Source organism: Sturnira hondurensis, unplaced genomic scaffold (assembly GCF_014824575.4).
Source record: "Sturnira hondurensis isolate 20B ecotype Veracruz unplaced genomic scaffold, ASM1482457v3 Scaffold0015475, whole genome shotgun sequence".
Classification (NCBI taxonomy): domain Eukaryota; kingdom Metazoa; phylum Chordata; class Mammalia; order Chiroptera; family Phyllostomidae; genus Sturnira; species Sturnira hondurensis.
The window spans coordinates 327,037-338,514 of record NW_028088106.1 but is presented as its reverse complement, the minus strand read 5'-3'; the positions used below and the strand labels follow the sequence as shown (position 1 = coordinate 338,514).

At 36.0% G+C, this 11,478-nt stretch overlaps 1 pseudogene; it reads right to left on the bottom strand.

Annotated features, from left to right (window-relative positions):
- Window positions 1–3,381: 3,381 nt before the first annotated feature.
- LOC118999796 (60S ribosomal protein L34-like) overlaps window positions 3,382–11,478 on the bottom strand; it is a 78,835-nt pseudogene continuing 70,738 nt past the window's right edge.

The following is an 11,478-nucleotide window of genomic DNA, read 5'->3' as shown; positions in this document are numbered from 1 at the left end:
TTCCATATAAATTTTCAAATTATCTTGTGTATATATTGGAAAAAAACCCTCTTGTTGAAAATCTGATAGGTATTGTAAGTCTGTATATAACTTTTAGTAGAATTAACATTGTACTATGTTGAGTTTTCAATTCATGAACATAGCATGTGTCTTCTTTCTTAGATTTTCCAAAACGTACTTCATCATTATTTTATAATTTTTAACATAAAGGTCCTATCATGTTTTATTAGGTTCATACTGATGTATTTTACTTTTTGAGGGATTCTAATAGACATTTTCTATTTTTGAAACATTGGTAGTCATTTGTTTGTTATTATGCTATAAAAATATAACCAACTTTTACATGTTTTCTTATATATTTTTGACCTTGATGAACTCACTTTTTCCTAGATTCCTTAGATTTCCATATCAATAATTAAGTCATATAGAATTTTACTTCTTCCTTTTTGACTGGTATTCATCCTAACTTTCCTTTCTTGCTTCGTTGTACTTCCTCAACATTCTAACATTATGTCGAGAAAGTGCGGTAACAGTGGACATCCTTGCTTTACTCTTAATTATAGAAAAAAATATTGTCTTCCACCATTAAGTATGTTAGCTATAGAGATTTTCTAATGCTCTTTTTTGTTTATTATATTCTATTTTATGTTTATGAGTTTTTTAATTATGAAAAGACATTGAACTTTATTAAAAGCTTTTGGTATGTTAATTGTAAATATAATGTAACTCACCCCACCATTCCTTTAACATTCTTTCTGGAAATGATAACCCATTAATTATTATGTAACTGCAGATAAATGCCTTGTTTGCTTAAAAGTTCTAGGAACTAACTTCGAAAGAAGCAGACTCCAACCTCTAGACATGGCACATTCAAGAGATTGGCTGATCTTCATACATAAAACATACAGTAATGCAAACCAGACCATAGCTTGACCAGTTATCTGAACACACTATGCTGACTTGTACATAGTCCTCTCAATGGAGTACTGAAACCTCATCCTTTTGATTTCTTTCTTCTATTTTATTCTCCCTTCTCTCTCCTTATAAGATGGTCTTTTCTACATTAGTCAGCCATCTTCTCAGGCTGCTAGCTATCGAATAAACCTACTTTAAGTTCGCCAACTCTTGTCTGTTGGTTATTGGCTTTTGACCAGCAAGCAGTTGAAACTAGGTTTGGTGTTAATATAATATAATATAAAATACAATATAATATAATATAATTATTAATATAATGTAACATATATTAACTAATAATACTAATAATTAATACAATGTAAAATATTATATTAACTAATAATACTAATAATCACATTAGAATACCTTTAATAATTAGGAAATTATTTAGCTAATAGTGATGATAGATAATTTTAGCATTTTAATTTTCACTTGGAAGTTCAAATAGTATCACTGACAACAAATGTAATTAGTTGTTTTCTATGAAGTGTGTCTCACTTCATTTATTTTTTAGAAAATGGCCATATATGAATAAACATAATTTCTCTCATGACCACTCTTTCAGGTGAAAATGGTATCTTATTTTAAAAAGTGATTAGGGCAGCCATAAACTTAAAAAACAATTACTAGGGTATTTTTCCTTGAGAAAACCATCATATTTCAGCTTACAGAAGAACTGCTTTCTCTGTACTTCACATTTGGAAAACAGAATAGTAAATAGACAGAATTTAATAAAATTAAAAATTATTTGCTATACAAATGGCATTAATAAATGAACGTGGCAATATTTCTGTGCATATGAGAAGTGATAAGAAATACCATGATTAATAGTAGAGTTTGCCTTGATTCATGCTAAGAAACAAGCTGCTTTACACACTATTGCTTTGCACTATTAATGCAAGTGTCAACCCAAGAAAAAAACAAATAACATCTAAATTATTTTATGATAAGAGTATTGACATATATGCATCTTATGAGCAGAACTTGCTGATACCTAAGCTTCAAAGGCCATGATTTGAAAACCATTGATCTAAAGAAATAAGGTTCCCACACTTACCAAAATTATAGATGAGAGAGGAGTAGAAATATAAAATGATTAATTGTGATAATATATATAGAGGAGAAGCGCAGGGTAATATTAGAAATAGGACATAGGTGACAGACACAATGACAGAGAGAATCTCCTTCAGATTGGTGGTTTCCAGAGTGAGCCAGAGATATCTCTCTGAGGCAGAGAAACCTAAAAAGATAACTAATGTGTAATTAGAGTTAGCACAGTGAAACAATAACCCAGTGACCACTGAGTTGGGAAAGTATTTGACATTTCTCCTAAAATAAAAAAACAAAACAGAACAAAAATCTAATGTGACTGAAGGGAAAGCACCCAACATATTTTGAGATGAGGCGGAAACACAGGTGTGCATGTGTCAGATCATTCAGGCTCTGGGGGTCTGGCTAATGTCTTATAATTCTACACACATTCAATAGGGATTTACTAAAAAGAATTTTAAGCCCTGGCTGGTGTAGCTCAGTAGATTGAGCCTGGGCCTGCGAACGAGAGTATTGTGGTTCAATTCCCAGTCAGGGCACGTGCCTGGGTTGTGGGCCAGTTCCCAGCAGGGGACGCATGAGAGGCAACCATACATTGCTATTTCTCTCCCTCTCTCCTTCCCTTCCCCTCTAAAGATAAATAAATATAATATTAAAAATAATTAAATAAATAAATAGATTAGAGCTTTTTAAAAAAAAATTAAACAGAGACAAAATCCACTAGTTAGATGTCAGAGACCCATTTATTATTGAGATTAACCAGAATATAACTTCACCAAATAACTTTATCATATTCTACCAATTATGGAATCAAAAACAATAGTAAGTTTGTTAATTTTTTGAATAAGGGTCATATGCTGTACTATGTGGTTGTACTTACATTTTAAAAAATTATTTATTTATTTATTTTTAGAGATAGGGGAAGGGAGGGTGAAAGGGAGAGAAACATCAATGTATGGTTGCTTCTAGCAGTGCCCCCTTCTGGAGACCTGGCCTGCAACCCAGGCATGTACCCTGACTGGGAATTGAACCAGTAACTCTTTGGTTCATAGGCCAACACTCAATCCACTGAGCATAACAGTCAGGACTGTACTTATATTTTTTTCTATAAAGTCATCAAGGTGTAATATACATATTATAAATTATAGTGTAAATTTATAAAATTGCACAAAAAATCAGTGAAGCATCTACGTTTACAAAATTTCCATTATCTTAAAATGTCCCATGGTTCCTATATTTAGTCAGTCCTCTCTCTCAATCCAGCCCCATGTGTACTCTGAGCTATAGTTTGTGTAGTCCAGTCCCATGTGTACTCTGAGCAATAGATTTTTTAAAGCCTTTTAATTATTTTTATTATTCAAAAAATGTTTTATTTTTTCATACAGCTTTTTCACTTTGTGCTTGTGCCTTTAACACTTTTACCACAATTTCCTGCTCCTCAATAAGGGAAGCATCTTGATTCTGTCTCATGCAGTTAGCACGCAGGGATCCATCACAGGCCATGAGGCCATATCTTTTTCATTTTAGAAAACCTTATTAGAATTTTAAGTCTCACAGCATGAATTTTATGAAGTTGGTATGGGCATATGCCACATGCAGATTTTGATTTTTTCCCTGTTTTCTTTATGTAAAGGTAAACAATTCTATTACCAGGGCTTCAAGCCAGCTTGGTTTCATTAGCGGCTGTACTGGAGGACAGCCTCCATTGGAGTGTCAAACACTTGAAGCCTTCTGAATGCTTGAAGACACTACCTCTGGAAGAGATTCTGTAGATTTTTTTACTGTTGAAAAGTTCATGTAAATGAAATCTGATTTCTACTGCTTAATGATTTCCAACTTTATTTATGTTGAAACATGTCTCAACAGTTCATTTATTTCACTATTAAATGGATTTTCTGTATGGATACACAATATTGTGTTTATTTACAAAGTGATAGGCATTTGGGTTGCTTCTAATTAGAGGCCATTAAGAAATATGTATTCTTACAGATTTCATTATTTTTCTATTATATTTTTCTCTCTTCTTTAGTTTGAATAATTTATATTAATGTATCAGTCAGTTCACAGATTACTTCTCCTGATTTCCCAAATCTGCTGTTTGCCTCTTGCACTAAAGTTTTTTAATTGAATTACTCAACTTTATATTTTACATTTGCCTTTTTTAGTATTTTCTAAAACATTTCTTTAGATTATTTATTTCTTGAATTATTATCTCATACTTTCTTTTCTTCTTTAAACATGTTTAACTTTAGTTATTTGAACAACATTCATAAAAGCAACTTTGTCTTCTTTTTAATCTGAATTCATCCTCTGGCTCCCTCAAAGAATGTTTCTTTCAATGACTATTTTTTCTTGCTTTAAAGATTCAAAAAAATTTCTTTGCTCAACTTATAAATTTGGTTGAAAACCCAATATTTTAAATACTGTATTGTAGCAACACTAAATTCTGATATTTTCCTTCCTCTGAGGGACATTTTTTTCTTATTTTCCAGTGTAATTATTGTCTAGATATTTATTGTCCTGGTGTTTTCACCTGTGCCATCTCTCCAGAATCCTCTTCCCCTGTTGACCTCTCCTTTAAACTCGTCTCTAATTTTATTGGATCAAGCACTGTCATAACATTAGTTACTAACTTACTTTATAACATGTCCTGTTAAGAATTGGTGATAATATATTTAATTGGTTGTAACATATTTATCTAAATAGCTTATGAACTCTTTCAACTTCTTGCATGATTCTTTGAACTCAACTCTCTGCCCTATAATTTACATTATCTTTTCAATGCATATATGCAGATTAGAAAATACATTCCCCTCTGGGGAAAAGAAAGGTGAAGGAAATCCTGCAAAGAGAAAAAAAATAGTACCTGCAGAAAGAAGGTTTCAAAGAGCTATGCTAAATGTGAATAATTGCGCTAAAATTTCTCAGTTTGTTTTAATATGCAGATTAACAAAATGAATGCTTCCAGTGAAAAGAACTTTTCCTTGGAGTCAAATCAGAATTTGCCTAAATTGAGGCCTTTTGGCACAATATCCACTCAAGCATGTAGATACAAACATTCTACACTTGGATGCTACTGCCATTTAAACCAAAGTTAATCTCAGCCTGTGCTGGTAGTTGACCTTAATATCGGCAATCCCTCTGGCCCAGCTTTGAAAGAAAATTCCACATGAGTCTCTGTCATAAATATATGGAAAACGTAGGCTAAGAAATCTTCCTGATTTGCATTTGATAATTAATAATATGTGTCAAACATTTTTGTAGAAGTGGTATTGCAATAGGAAAGTGGGTTTATATTTATTGAAGTCAAATAACAAAATTACTTTTAGAACTTTATTTTTTTATTTAATTTTAAAAAATATTTTTAGTTATTTCTGGAAATCTTTTTTTAAAATTTTTATTTAACTCTTGTTCAAGTACAGTTTTCTTTCTTGTATTCCCAGCCCTGCCCCCCCCCAGTGCTCCCCACCTCCCTCCCATCTCTGCCCCCCACCTTATTTATTGTCCATGTGTCCTTTATACTTGTTCATGTGAGTCCTTCCCCTTTTCCCCTGTGATTCTCTTCTCTCTCCCCTCTGGACCCGGTCAGCATGTTCTGTATTTCAGTGTCTTTGGTTACATTTTGCTTGCTTGTTTGTTTTGTTGTTTAGATTCCTGTTAAAGGTGAGATCATATGGTATTTGTCTTTCACTGCATGGCTTATTTCGCTCAACATAATGTTCTCTAGTTCCATCCATGATGTTGCAAAAGGTAGGAGCTCCTTCTTCCTTTCTGCAGCATAGAATTCCATTGTATAAATGTACCATAGCTTTTTGATCCAGTCATTTACTGATGGACATCTAGGTTGCTTCCAACTCTTGGCTATCATGAATTGTGCTGCTATGAACATTGGGGTGCATAGGTTCTTTTGGATTGGTGTTTTAGGGTTCTTAGGATATACTCCTAGCAGTGGAATTGCTGGGTCAAAAGGCACGTCCATTTTTAGTTTTCTTAGAAAGTTCCATACTGTTTTCCATAGTGCTTGTACCAGTCTGCAATACCACCAACAGTGAACTAGGGTCCCCTTTTCCCCACAACCTCTCCAGCACTTGCTGTTTGTTTCTTTGTTTATGATAGCCATTCTGACTGGTGTTAAGAGATATCTCATTGTGGTTTTAATTTGCATCTCTCTGACAGCTAGTGATCTCAAGCATCTTTTCATGTGTCTCTGTATCCTCTCTATGTCCTCCTTGGAGAAGTGTCTGTTCAAGTCCTTTGCCCATTTTTTAATTGGGTTGCTTGTCTTCTTTGAGTGGAGTCAAGTGAGTTCTTTGTATATTTTGGAGATTAAATCTTTGTCTGAAGTATCATTGGCAAATATGTTTTCCCAAGTTGTTGCTTCTCTTTTAATCTTGATACTGTTTTCCTTAGCCATGCAGAAGCTTTTAATTTTGATGAGATCCCATTTGTTTATTCTTTCCCTTTATGTCCCTTGCTCTAGGGGACGTATCAGTAAAAATATTGCTGTGTGGAATATCTGAGATTTTCTTGCCAAAGTTCTACTCTAGGGCTTTAATGGATTCATGGCTTATATTTAAGTCTTTTATCCACCTTGAATTAATTTTGGTGTATGGTGTAAGTTGGTGCTCAAGTTTCATGTTTTTGCATGTAGCTGTTCTCCCAACACCATTTGTTGAAGAGGCTATCTTTACTCCATTTTATGTTATTGCCTCCTTTGTTGAATATTAATTGACTGTAGAGGGTTGGGTTTATTTCTGAGCTCTCTGTTCTATTCCATTGGTCTATGTGCCTGTTTTTATACAAGTACCAGGCTGTTTTGAATACAGTGGCCTTGTAATACACTTTGATATCAGGTATTGTGATACCTCCTACTTTGTTCTTCCTTCTCAAAATTGTGGCTGCTATTTGGGGTCTTTTATGGTTCCATATAAATTTTTGAAGTGTTTGTTCTATGTCTGTGAAATATGCCATTGGAACTTTAATAGGTATTGCATTGAACCTATAAATTGCTTTGGGTAGTATGGACATTTTGATGATGTTAATTCTTCCAATTCATGAGCATGGTATATGTTTCCATTTGTTTGTGTCTTCTTGATTTCTTTCTTCAGTGTTGTATAGTGTTCTGCATACAGGTCTTTTACCTCCTCGGTTAGGTTTATTCCCAGATATTTTATTTTTGTTTTTGCTATATTGAATGGGTTTTTTTTTTCCTGATTTCTGCTTCTTCTGTTTCATTGTTGGTATACAAAAATGCCTTTTTTTTCTGGATATTTACTTTGTATCCCGTGGTTTTGCCAAATTCATTTATTAGTTCAAGCAGTTTTTTGGTAGAGGCTATAGGCTTTTCCATGTACACTATCATGTCATCTGAAAACAATGCTAGTTTTGTTTCCTCCTTTCCAATTTGGATGACTTTTATTTCCTTTTCTTGTCTGATCACTGTGGCTAGAACTTCTAATACTATATTGAATAGAAGTGGTGATAGTGGGCAACCTTGTCTTGTTCCTGATCTTAGTGGAAAAGCTTTTAGTTTTTGCCCATTGACTATGATGTTGGCTGTAGGTCTTTTATATATGGCCTTTATTATATTGAGGAATGTTCCCTCTATTCCCATTTTTCTGAGTACCTTTATCATAAATGGGTGTTGTACCTTATCAAAAGCTTTTTCCGCATCTATTGATATGATCATGTGGTTTTTGTCTTTGGTTTTGTTTATGTGATGTATTACATTTACTGATTTATGAATATTGAACCATCCTTGCATCCCTGGGATGAATCCCATTTGGTCGTATGAACATACACCCCAATGGGTGTATGATCTTTTTGATGTATTGTTGGATGTGATTTGCCAATATTTTATTGAGCATTTTAGCATCTATGTTCATCAGCAATATTGGCTTGAAGTTTCTTTCTTTGTTGTGTCTCTATCTGGCTTTGAAATTAGGATGATTCTGGCTTCATAGAAAGAGTTGGGGAGTTCTCCTTCCTTTTGCATTTTTTGGAATAGTCTGTGAAGAATAGGGGTTAGCTCTTCCTTACAAGCTTTGTAGAATTCTCCTGTGAAACCATCTGGTCCAGGGCTTTTGTGTGATGGGAGTTTTTTGATTACTTCTTCAATTTCATCTGCTCTTAGTGGCCTGTTGAGGTTTTCTGTTTCTTTTTCATTGAGTTTTGGAAGATTATATTTTTCTAGAAGTTTGTCCATTTCACCTAGGTTTTTAAATTTCTTGGCATAGAGTTCTTCATAGTAATTTCTTACAATCTCTTCTATTTCTGTGGTATCAGTTGTAATCTCTCCTCTTTCATTTCTGATTGTGTTTATTTGGGTCCTCTCTCTTCTTTTCTTGATGAGCCTACTTAAAGGTTTCTCTATTTTGTTTATCTTTTCAAAAACCAACTCCTAGATTCATTGATGCTTAGAATTGTGCTTTCAGTCTCTATGCCATTTAGTTCTGCTCTGATCTTGGTTATTTCCTTCCTTCTAGTTGCTCTGGGCTGTCTTTGTTGTTGTTCCTCAAGTTCTTGGAGGCGTCAGGTTAGGTTGTTTTTTTTAAAATGTTTCTATCTTCTTTAGGTGAGCCTGTATTGCTATTAAATTCCCTCTCAGGACTGCCTTCACTGTGTCCCATAAGTTTGGGGTTGTTGTGAGTTCATTTTCATTAGTTTCGAGAAGTTTTTTGATTTCTTCCCTAATTTCAATTTTGAACCATTGGTTGTTTAATAGCATACCATTCAATCACCATGGTTTTGGGTGTTTTGGGTTTTTCCTGTGGGGTTGGTTTCCAATTTCAGTGCCTTGTAATCAGAGAAGATGCTTGGTATGATTTCTATTTTCCTGAATTTGTTGAGACTCATTTTATGTCTATCATATGGTCTATCTTTCAAAATATTCCACGTGCACTTGAAAAGAATGTGTATTTAGCTTCTTTGGGATGTAGGGCTCTATATATGTCAATTAGGTTCATTTTTTCTAGAGTGTCGTTTAATTCTGCTATATCTTAGTTGATATTTTGTTTGGGAGATCTGTCCATTTTTGACAGTGGGGTGTTAAAATCCCCTACTATAATTGTGTTGCTGTCAATATATTCCTTGAGGTCCTCTAGGATTTTCTTTATATATTTGGGTGCTCCTATTGTGCGTGCATATATATTTATGATGTTAATGTCTTCATGGTGGATTCTTCCCTTGAGTATTATGAAGTGACCTTCTGCGTCTCTTTTTATAGCCCTTTTTTTTGAAATCTATTTTGTCTGATATGAGGATTGCTATCCCGGCTTTTTTTTTCTTGTCCGTTTGCTTGGAAAATTTGTTTCCATCCTTTCATTTTTAGTCTGTGGTGGTCTTTTGACCTGAGGTGGGTCTCTTGTAGGCCACATATGTGTGGGTCATGCTTTCTTATACATTCAGCTATTCTATGTCTTTTAATTGGTGCATTTAATCCATTTACATTTAAGGTTATTATTGAAAGGTAATTATTCATTGCTATTTGTGCACCTGTGTTCCTCTCCATCTCTCTCTTTTCCTTCCTTTCCTTAAAGCAGCCCTTTTAGTAATTCTTATAGAGCTGGTTTGGTGGAGGCGTATTCTTTTACTCTTTTGTCTTGGAAGCTCTTTATTTGGCCTTCTGTCTTGATTGAGAGCCTTGCTGGATAAAGTAGCCTTGGTTGTAGGCCTCTGTTTCTCATTACTTGGAATATTTCCTGCCATTCTCTTCTTGCTTGGAATGTTTCCATTGAGAAGTCAGTAGCCAAGCTTATTGGGACCCCCTTGTATGTTACTTCCTTTTCCTCCCTTGCAGCCTTTAGGATTCTCTCTTTGTCTTGGAGTTTTGCCATTTTAATGATGATGTGTCTTGCAGTAGGCCTCTTTGTGTTCCACCTGCCTGGGACTCTCTGCGATTCCTGAATCTGTGTGACTTTCTCCCTCCTCAACTTAGGAAAATTTTCCGTAATTACTCTTTCAAGGAGGTTTTCTATCCCTTGTTCTTCTTCCTCTCCTTCAGGTATTCCTATTATTCAGATATTATTACGTTTCATGTTGTCTTGCATTTCTCTTAAATTCTCCTCATTTTTTCTGATTCCCTTTTCCATTATTTGGTCTGTCTGGGAGATTCTTTCTATCCTGTCTTCTATCTCACTTATGCGATCTTCCACCATATCGATTCTATTCTTCATACCTTCTAGTGTGTTCTTCAGTTCAGAAATTGTATTCTTTATTTCCTCTTGGCCTTTACTAAGGGTTTCCATTTCCTTTTTCATGTTGGTGTAGTTTGCAGAGAGCTCACTGTAGCTCCCCTGTAGTTTCTGGTAGCTCATTGTAAGCTCTTTGAATTTCCTGATAACCAGTGCTTTGAATTCAGTATCTGATAGTTGGCTTGCCTCTATTTCATCTAACGTTCTTTCTGAGACTTCCTCCTTTTCTTTCATTTGGGGGATGTTTCTTTGTCTTCCCATTGTTTGTGTTGCTCTTCTTGTTGGCCTCAGCTTCTTAAGTTGATGTGTTCTTGTACCCCGAGTTTATGGTGTGAACTTCTGTGGTAGGATACCTGTGAAATTCAGTGGTGCTGTCTACTGTAGGTATCTTGGTGTTCTCTGCTTCCACTACTCCCCTGGTTGGTTTCCAGCTAGTCAAACCTTTTCTTCTGGTCTCACTAGCTGCAGCAGCCTGAGGGGCTGTTAGTGTGGCCTTTCTCGTGCCTCGGTGAGCTCAACTGGTCTCACCAGTGCCCCCCCAAGATCCAGACTGCTGCTGCTCTCCCGTGCCCTACTGAGAGCAGATTTTCTCCCAGGCTTTCCAGCCCTCGTCTGGCTGGCGTGAGGGCACTCCCTCTCAGCCAGGCCTTTCTGTTCTCTTAGGCTTGGTTGCGGACCTTTCCCTGTGCTGTGGCTGAACACACAGGGGAACTCAAATTGTCCCAAACCAACAGCCACAGCCTGACTCCCTGTGTTTCCCTGTCTGTGCAGGCTGAGTAGGGATGGAGCTGGTGACTGGCTCTCTTCCAGGGGCCCAGCCAGCAGCCTGAGACTCCCCGAGACTGTCCGAGAGCTGGCGCAGGTCCTGTGCCACAGGGAAAGTACGGGTGACTGGCGGTTCCCCAAGCCAAGGGCCAGCACAGGCACGACCAGGACGGCACGGGTGACTGGTGGTTGCTCAAGCCGAGGCCCGGCGGAGGGCCAGTGCATGCCCTGCAAGGGCCGGGAGGTGCGGGCGACTGGGGGTTGCTATACTTTTAGAACTTTAGAAATGATTGCCAAAATTTGGGGGCTCTGAGGATGTCACCTCTCTGGATTTATTACTGAAACTTATAGGCTCATACTTGAGGTAAGATAGTCTTTCATTTGCTTCACCTTAATTTGCTTTTCTCTGGAGTCCTGCATGATGTAAGACTTTATAAGCCATACATTTTTTGACCTTGGTTTTTTAAAGTATCTATATCCCTGGCATGTTTTTCCCTATCCTGTTAGTTGAGCAGGT